The sequence below is a fragment of the Centroberyx gerrardi genome, chromosome 3 (genome assembly GCF_048128805.1).
Source record: "Centroberyx gerrardi isolate f3 chromosome 3, fCenGer3.hap1.cur.20231027, whole genome shotgun sequence".
Classification (NCBI taxonomy): Eukaryota; Metazoa; Chordata; class Actinopteri; order Beryciformes; family Berycidae; genus Centroberyx; species Centroberyx gerrardi.
The window spans coordinates 2,249,600-2,259,130 of NC_135999.1; positions in this window are offsets into that span (position 1 = coordinate 2,249,600).

Here is a 9,531-nt window from a genome sequence, read left to right on the forward strand (position 1 = left end):
ATGATAATGCAGAAACTGTACAGTTGACCCAAGGATCTGGTTTGTGTTTTCATTTCAGTTCTGGACTCAATTTGTGACAGAATGAGACAAGTCCTTTACTTTAGGTTTCAACAACAGAGGCAGTAAGGAGAGGAAATAATGAAATATTCTCTCAGAGGAGAGAAACTAGTGATAAATGTTGGTATCTCAGCTGCTTTCAAAACTCACATCAGCAGGAAAATCCTACAGAGGTCAGGTATTTTCACTGACATTAATGTGCATGTAAAGCAGAATTTAAATGGTGGTCTGTTGAACAGTATCAGTAATACTGACCTGAGAGTCTCCAGTCTACAGTGTGGACTCTCCAGTCCAGCAGAGAGCAGCTTCAGTCCTGAATCCTGCAGGTTGTTGTGACTCAGGTCCAGCTCTCTCAGACTGGAGGACTGGGAGCTGAGAACTGAGGCCAGAGCTTCACAGCTTCTCTCTGACAGTTTACAGTCACTCAGCCTCAACGGACATGAAAAGATAAGGAAATGTTATTCTCTTATAATTTCAGTCACCCAACTCACGTAAACAGATTATTGAGAATGAATGCAAATATAGATACAGAGTTCAGTATGGCGTCTAGGCTCTGATGTGACGATAGGGAACTTCCCCCCCGAAGCCGCTTCAGATACAGAGCCAGACACCAGCTAGTAAGTTCCACCATGTGGCCTCGCTGATATCCCAAATGCAAGCTAGTATCTTAGGATCAAGCAAGGTCATTCTAACATTATGTGGAACCTCAATGTGTGGGCCGGGCACCGGCCGCCGTGTGGCCATTCCCTTACTAGGCACCATTGACCATCGAGGGGAATATACTATCTAGTGAACCCCAATGTGTGTGCCACCCCTCTAATGGCAGCTTCCAGTGGGATACAGTCTGCTTACCCAGCATTATATTTTTATTATATTTTTTTCATATTCTGTATTATTTATGTTTCTTGACTTGCAGTACTTCCTCCCCCTCCTCCTCCTCCTCCCCCATACTAAAAACAGGAGTGAAAGGCCCAGGTCAGGGATTTCCTCCTGCCCCCCTGGATAGAGAAATATCAGTGAAATCTCCCTTTTTTGCATTTTCACAAATAGAATAAAGGTTTCACAAATCTGAAACTGTGTTTTAATGAGTCTCTCTCGATTTGACAGGTCTAAGTATAGTGGTTTTTGATCTGGACCTGGTCTAATGTGATCTGGATGGGAAAAAAGCAATGAAATCGCCCTGGGTCCAAAAGTAGTTTCCCTTAACTCTTGGTGTTTGTTTAATCCTTGTTTGTTTTAGCCTCGGTAGATCCTGCATTTTGTCTGGCCCAATCCTACCCCATGGACATGGACAACTTTGATACTCTCTGGAAAGATGCTTTCAGAAAGGATGGCTTGAATCCTAAAAGTAGGGATACAAAGATTTTAGCTAGAGATTTTGAACAAGTTATCAGGGCTTGACGCCAGGCTTTTCTGCCCAATTTCCAGAATGATTCTACATATAAAACAGCTATCCCTGTTATTATAAGTCACAGGCCCGCAAAATTCTCTGCTGTAGTAAACTGCATGAACTGTAATAACTTGATGATTGTCCGAACATCTAGCCTGGCTCCTCAGATTCTTGGCAACAAGATATTCCTGTCAATATGGCCCTTATTAATGTGACATCTCTGACAAATAAGCCACACATCTTCAATGTCTTTTTCATTTCTCATGACAGAGACTTGGTTTGCAATCATTTTAGTGTTCTTTTTTTTTTTTTTTTTTTTTTACCTTTTTGGAACTCTAAACAACCAGGACGTGGTCACTTTATTTTTGGGTGAACTATTTCTTTAATGCTCAATCTGCTGATAAATTCTGATCTGTGTTCACTGAAATCAAATAATCTTGTTATCGAATTTAATGACCTTTGCTCATCTGCGTGGGATACTACTGCAACCAGTAGTTCACCCAAAAATGAAAATTCAGTCATTATCTACTCACCCTCATGCCAGTTGAAACTCTGATGAAGTTTGTTAGTCCATAAAACACTTCCGGAGCTTCCCAGAACAACTTCGTAGCAGCAAGAAAACTGAAGTCTATGGGGACCGATCTTTAGAGTTCAGAAAAGAGCAGAAAAAGAACAGAAAATATCCATAAAATGACTCCATACAGCTCTTGCAGCATAATCCAAGTCTCCTGAAGCCAACGATCACACAGTGGAAGACCGATATTGACGCCCATTATTTAGAGCAAACAAGCCCCTGCGGGGCCCATGCGGGCTTTTTGTGGGCACTGTGGGCTAGGGCCAACCCACACCAAACCCAAACGGGCCCAGTGCGGGCTTGCCCAGGCGAGGCCCACAGCAGAACCTTTCCTTTGGGCTCCCTGCGGGCTTTCTGTGGGCGGCCCACACTAGCGAACTGCCCACAGAAAGCCCACACAGGCCCAGTGTGGGCCAGCCCGTTCGGGCCCACAACAACTTTTCTACCTCTGGCCCACGCGGGTTTTGTGTGGGCAGCCCACATTGTTTTTTTTTTTTTTTTAATTTTATTTTATTTAAGGTAATAGGTTTATATTAACATAGTTCTCTAAAGGTAACTCCTGTTTGAGGTTGTGACCATCTTATCCTTTTTTGAGCTTAGAGATATCTCGTCCCCCCACTGGGTTATATGCCAGTTTTGATATTTTTTCTTGTCTTCTGGCCTCAGTTGGCAGCTTGCCAGAGAAAAATAAATAGCAGCAAACAGGGCCAAGTAATAACATTTTAAGCGACACACAACGCAACGCGCAAGAAAAAAGTTTTAACCATGCCCAACAAAACACCTTTCAAGTACAGGGAAATAACAGAGACTTCTAACAATATAATACAATCCTGTACAAACCAGTAGTCCCTTAAAAAAACCTTACATTTACATTAATTCACCCCTTAATTTATACAAAACCCCCTTAAAATGAGTTAAGGGAGGAGACCCCATCAAAATCTCCTTAAACTCTCCTTAATGTTTGGCTGCTTACTTTCTAATTTAATGTAAAATTCTGCGAGACATGAACTTTCCATTAATAACTCATTAATAACCTGTAAACCTGCACAAAAGGCATAAAAAATCCCTGAATTTCTAGTGGCTACGAAGCAACTCATGAACAAATCCCTTAAAAACTCATGATACTAAGCTTACTTTTTAAAAACTATGTTATTTTTAATGGATAATTAATGTTTATCAGGGATGCAAACACATGTATGGTGAAAAAAGAGAGAGCTACCCGAAGTCGGAAAAAAAAATGTGACAGCGTAATATATAACCATGTGACGAAGGCCTGTGCTATATGCTTAAATAAATAGGAAATTCTATTTAATATACTCAGATCAATAAGAGACAGACAGATGTTAAGTAGTAAATTAAGTTTATTTTTTTTCAGAATTAGAAAAGTAACATAACTGCAGTGTTGGGGAGTAGTTAACTACATGTAGTTCAATTATATCACAGACAAACTTCCTAGCGTTTGCTGCTTTTTTTTTCTTTTTTTTTCCTTTTTTTACTAAAAGAATAAATTTTATTTCAGCACTGTAAGTCATTTCCCAACCGGTACAAACATGACTGCCATCTTTGTCTCTTTCTGAGCCATTGCTCCCTCCCTGTGAGATCAGATCACCAACAGCCAGATGAATAAAAATAAATAAATAAAAAAAATAAAAAGCAGCTTTCTTTTTCTTGTCTTTCCACAATCAGGTGCTTCCATTATGCTAACGATGATGACAAATTATACCAACCGCATAATCAAACAGCAATAATGATGATGATAATTATATAATAATATGGATAAAACTTTAAACCTTTTACGCTGCACAGATCGTTTTTTTTTGGTGGCCCTGGGTAAAATTATGCGTCTAATGGGCTGTTTTTGCATTTTTTTTTTGTACTTGTGAATAATTAAGCGTATGCATGAATGAATGAAAACAAGCAGTAAAAAAAAATAATGAAAACATCAGCTAGAAATGGAGGGGAAGGATGAGATATCTCCTGCAACTTCTATTGTTCTGATATTTCATCTCTCCCGGTTAGCACTATCCCCAAATCATAAGACAGTCATGAAATAGCCTACGCTGTCCCCTTAAACATTTTGCTAAATCATTAATTAGGGAGATTTCACCACTCACAACCGTGCTTTTTGTGGCAGCCTCGCGGGGCTTTTATTTTGAAAAGAAAATGCGCGTCGGCGACAAGCCTTTGGGAAATGTGGCGAGTTTCACGGAACTTCAGCTTGAGAGGGAACTGGGAGTTCAAAATAACTGACGAAGAAGAGACCTGAGCGTGGAGCTGGCCTGACAGTAGAACCTCCTTGGGTCTGCAGCCAGACCCCCCTCGCTGTTTTTTATTTATTTATTTTTTTGCTCAATGCAGTTCACTCATATGAGCGTGACAGAAATACACTGTAGGACTCGTTAAGGAGATTCGTCCGTCACCCATTCATCTCTATGGTCATTTCTGAGGCCATACCCGCTGTATTCCCGACGCTTGATTCACCTTATTGGAACTATTTTGTTTGCTGAAGAACGCCAGTGTATCACTACGCGCTGGAGCCTCTTCCCATATCATGCTGCCTACGAGCAGGAGAGCAGGGAAAGTTTCGCGGGCATCCAAAATATTCTCTTGAGGTAAGTTTTAATTTTAAGTTTTTTTAAGTGTTTCTTTTTTATTTGTAAGCAGTGTAGTGTTGTGCTGGGATTGTCATTGAGTAAAAGGGTTTTAGCTAATTCAGACCATTAACGTTACATGTTTTTTGTCAAGCGAAAACGAGAATAAAGCCGTTGTCATGTAGTTAGTGTTAGCTAGCTAATAAAGCGGTCTTATTTTTTCACCCTGTTTCCCATATTCTGTATATTCTACCACGCCGGACCGCCACAGTAAGATCATGACCCGCCATGGCAAAAATAGTTTTAAAATATTTTATTTTTCGATGATAATGGTCTATGCTAGGCTGTGCTGGCAGGTTGCCAGGAGCGCGCGCTCCTCTCCTCTCCTCTCCTCGGATCGCCATTCTCAGTCAATCAGGCAAGCGTAGTGGAGAAAGACAGCTGAGAGAAAGGTGACCAAGTGTTAAATAAATCGGCATGAGTTAGGGTTGGGCGATATGTCAAACCTTTCCTACCGGCCACCGTCAGCCCAACAACCGGCGATTGCCGATATATTTGCCGGGTGTCAGAGCGGCTGAGATTGTCACTACAATCAGAATAGCTGGTCCACCTTAAAGGTCAGTCCACCTTAAGTGAGCCTGGTCAGGTTAGCCATTGTCGCTAACTTCGGGGCTAACCCCCTTCACTTTAATCAAAAACTAAACTAAAGTGTACACACTGTCGCTGCCCGATCTGAGTCAACCGTAGATGTGAGTCGCGCGCATCTCACAGCGACAGAGTCAACTTCTAGTATGTAACGTTAGCCAACTAGAGAAAATGTCCGCTTGCCGTGATGCTACTTTTCGCTATGTTCAACTCCATTGACTTATGCTAAAAACGTTAGCGATCTAAAAGTCCGCTAGCTGCAACGCTAATTAGTGCCAAATCCCATTTGATTATGCTAAAGTGTTAGCGACTTATAAACTGGATCTGAAATGGGTTTGTCGCTGCCTGATCTGAGTTGAACATACCGAAAATTAGCATCACGGGCTAGAAGTTGACTCTGTCGCTGTGAGATCGGGCAGCGACACACACATTGCACTGCTACATTCACAGCTATACTGCTAACTTCATACTCTCTGCTCCGGTCGCCACTGGCATGTGTGTGACGGTGAGGTCACACACACGCATATATTTATGTTATATATATAACTGGTTCTTCGGATCACGTCGGAAATCAAGTGTGTTTATGTTTATGGTTGTACTAAACGCCACTCTGGAAGGCGGAGTGAAAAGGCAACTGTCATAGAGAGGGTGGAGACGTGATGTTGTTTAAATACGGGGATGGCGCCCAACTCCAACTGCCAGTTCCTATTCGCGCACGCTTTGAATTGCGCTTTACAGGTTAATTATTTACCATTAACTTAGACCATTAAATTAGCAAAATAAAAGGACAAAAATCGCCCAAAAAATTCAACCGGCGATAGACTCAGCCAATAGCCGATATATTCGTCCTATCGCCCAACCCTAGCATGAACGTTATAATATAATAATAATAACAATAATAATAATAATAAACTTTATTTGTATAGCACCTTTCATACAAGAAATGCAGCTCAAAGTGCTTTACAACAGAGAAATTACATGCACCAAGTGCTTCACATAAAACTTGATAATGATAGCGAGAATAAGATAAAAAGGAGAATAGAATACATAAAATGCATCTTCACATGAAAATAGACATAGAATGAGCATAACATAAGATGGATAATAAAACCCACTGAATAATAATAGTAAAAATATGAGGAATGCATAACATAAGATGGAAAATAAAACCCACCCATAGGATGCATAAAATCAAGTAAAATACAACATTTTAAAAGAAGTGCAGCAGTGCATAAGTGCGAAGCAAAGTTAAAAAAAAAAAAAAAAAAGAGTTTAAGGCCTGTATCTGGAAAGTCATAGCTAGTTAAAGGCTAAAGTGAAGAGATAAGTTTTTAGCTTTTTTTAAAAAATATTTAGTGAGCTGGCTTCCCTGATATCTATACGTAGTGTGTTCCATAGCTTTGGGGCGCAATTGACAAAGGCTGCATCCCCGATTTTCTTTCGGCTGTTGCTGGGAACCTCCAATAAACCGGCAGCAGATGATCGCAGTGTTCTTGAAGGCAGGTAGTGAACAAGTTAGCAATGTAGCTTGGTCCTAGCCCATTAAGGGCTTTGTATAAATTATAGCTGCATTAACCTGTAAGAGTTTTTTTTAGTGTTGTAGATCTTACTAATCCATATACTGTTGGGGAGTTTAAAGTCTAACAATGTAAAATATTTTATGAGCTTATTGTGTGTTTTGCATGGAAAACCTTGTTGCATGCATACATACATACATATACTGTATATTTACATACATACATACATACACATTTACATACATACGCATACATACATATTTACATAAATACATCTTTATTTATTTATTTATTTGATTCATTGTTTGTTTTCTTAACATTCATAAGTTCATATATTATTGATTAAGCTGTTTCTTATTTTATTCATTTGTTTTGCATTTGCATTTGTTTTACATGGTAATAAATCCATTGATTTGAATCCCTTTGACTATTGTACATTATTGACAATACAGAAGTTAGAGTTATGCAGTGACTGCATCCATTTTAGACGTATAGAATATAATAACTATTTTTCCCAGAGGAACTTCAGTCATAGTAGTCAGTGTGAAATGGTGTATTTAGTGTGAAGCAATATTTATTGATATAGATTAACAATAGGCCTATATAAATAAACTATAACTAAACAATATTGTCAAATTTGGGGGTTATTTGAGGAGTAGGGGCAGTCAAATGAACTGCAAAATCATTGTGGGCCCAGTGAGGGCAGCCCACACAAAATTTGGGCTTATTGAGGGCCAACAGTGGGCAGCCCACACTTAAGTGAGGGCTGCCTGTGGGCTGCCCGCGCAGGGCCAGCACTGAGGGGCCAACGTTTTGCCAATGAGCAAATTTTTTGTGTGGGCCCGTACAGGGCCAGAGCAGGCTTGTTTGCTGGGAATCTTCATTACAGCCAGTTGATTACGAAAAACGGTTCTGAATCTCCTCCAATGTTAGCTAGAAAGTAACTTTTACCCATGATCTCTGACAATGTGATCTTTCATTTTTGGCATGAAAAAGGAATTAGATTAGGGCTGCAGCTATCGATTATTTTAGTAATCGAGTATTCTACCGATTATTCCATCGATTAATCGAGTAATCGGATAAGAAATACTTTTGCTTTATTAAGCAATAGTAAATATACAAAAGAGAAAAGCTGTCCGCACGAAGCTGTCCATACGACACTGTGATTTACTGAAAACGAGGTGAAATAATAATTATTATTGATATTTATTACTAGGCCTAAATATCATACAAGTTCATAAGACTGGCTAATGTACATTTATTTACTATGTTGAAGGGTTGCCCTACACCTGCTGACCCTACTCACTGCAATCAAACTAAACTGAATATACCTGCTGTATTGGACTGGTGCATTTTAGGCTCCAATTGCTACTTACACCACCTGATATTTTGCTTTCTGGGGTATTTTATGCATCACTGTGAGGGGGGTAGGTGTGTGTGTGTGTGTGTGTGTGTGTGTGTGTGTGGGGGGGGGGGGGGTGTATGTGTGTGTGACTATCATAATAATAACATGAATGAAGCTCAGGCTTTCACAAATTGACTGCAGCATTTTATTTTCTGTGGATATTTTCTTGAGCAAAACTTAGCTAACTTAGGGACATCATAACTAGCCACCATATTGATTTACGTTCTTAACTAGCCATTACATATAGCCATAATTAACGTGCATTCTTTACTAGCCTTCATCTCATCCCGTTTTAATATTAAGTGCTGACTCCGCCCACCCGGGCCAGTTTCGGCGTACGCCGGTAGCAATTACAAGTGGACCCTATCCTACAGTCCCTGCTCTCAGCGGAGGGAGGGAGCTACGCTGTGATCGTCAGACCTCTCTGGATTAGACAAGCAAGTAGAGAAAACCGGCATCAGCCGAACCAATTTATTGCCAAATGCTTTGAGATTCAACACATTAACATTGCTTCCCATGGTCAGAAAAAGTCGCCAGATTTGTCGCTAGTCGCTTTTGAGAAATAAAGTCACCAGGGGGGTCTGAAAAGTCGCTAAGTCTAGCGACAAAGTCGCCAAGTTGGCAACACTGGACCCGAAACTTTGGACACTTTCTGTCGTTTTCTCTGGCCTGTCTCTTCTCTTCGCCCCTCGCTATTTTCTCTTTCTCCAGCGCGTTGTGCAACAGTAATAATCATCCGTGCGAAACACTGAGTGTGTATATAGTTATATGGATTACACGAAGCTTCGATGCAAAGAATTTGCATCGATGATTTTTAGTAATCGAGTTACTCGAGTTTCTCGAGGAATCGTTTCAGCCCTAAATTAGATACTTGAATGTTGCTATGACGACGGCCGTCTTAATGTCCTTGAAGCAACTGAAGAGCAAATATGATTTGTCTAGCGAGCACCCTGCGTAGGAATCAGCTGTGGCGGAGACAAAACAAAACGGATGAAGCTGATGTGGCATCCTTTATACACCGACAGCTTCAAACTTCAGGCCGACAGCACGGTTACCGGCAGATGCACCAAAAATGTTGGATGGCCGGTATAGTAACGGATAGAGAAACTGTCCGTCAGCTGCTGGCCTAATGGACGGGTTGGCCTAGCCGCCCAGCAGCAGCACTCTCATCACATCCCATTTCTCATCACATCTACCAGTTGATGAGAGAAATGAACCAGGATTCAGTTCATTCATCCTGTTTGTACTTTCACTCTCTACCAACTGACTAACTACTACTACTGCTGTTACTGCTACTATTACCACCATTACCTCACTCTCTATCAACTTAACAGCTTTTGTTGCTGTTAGCT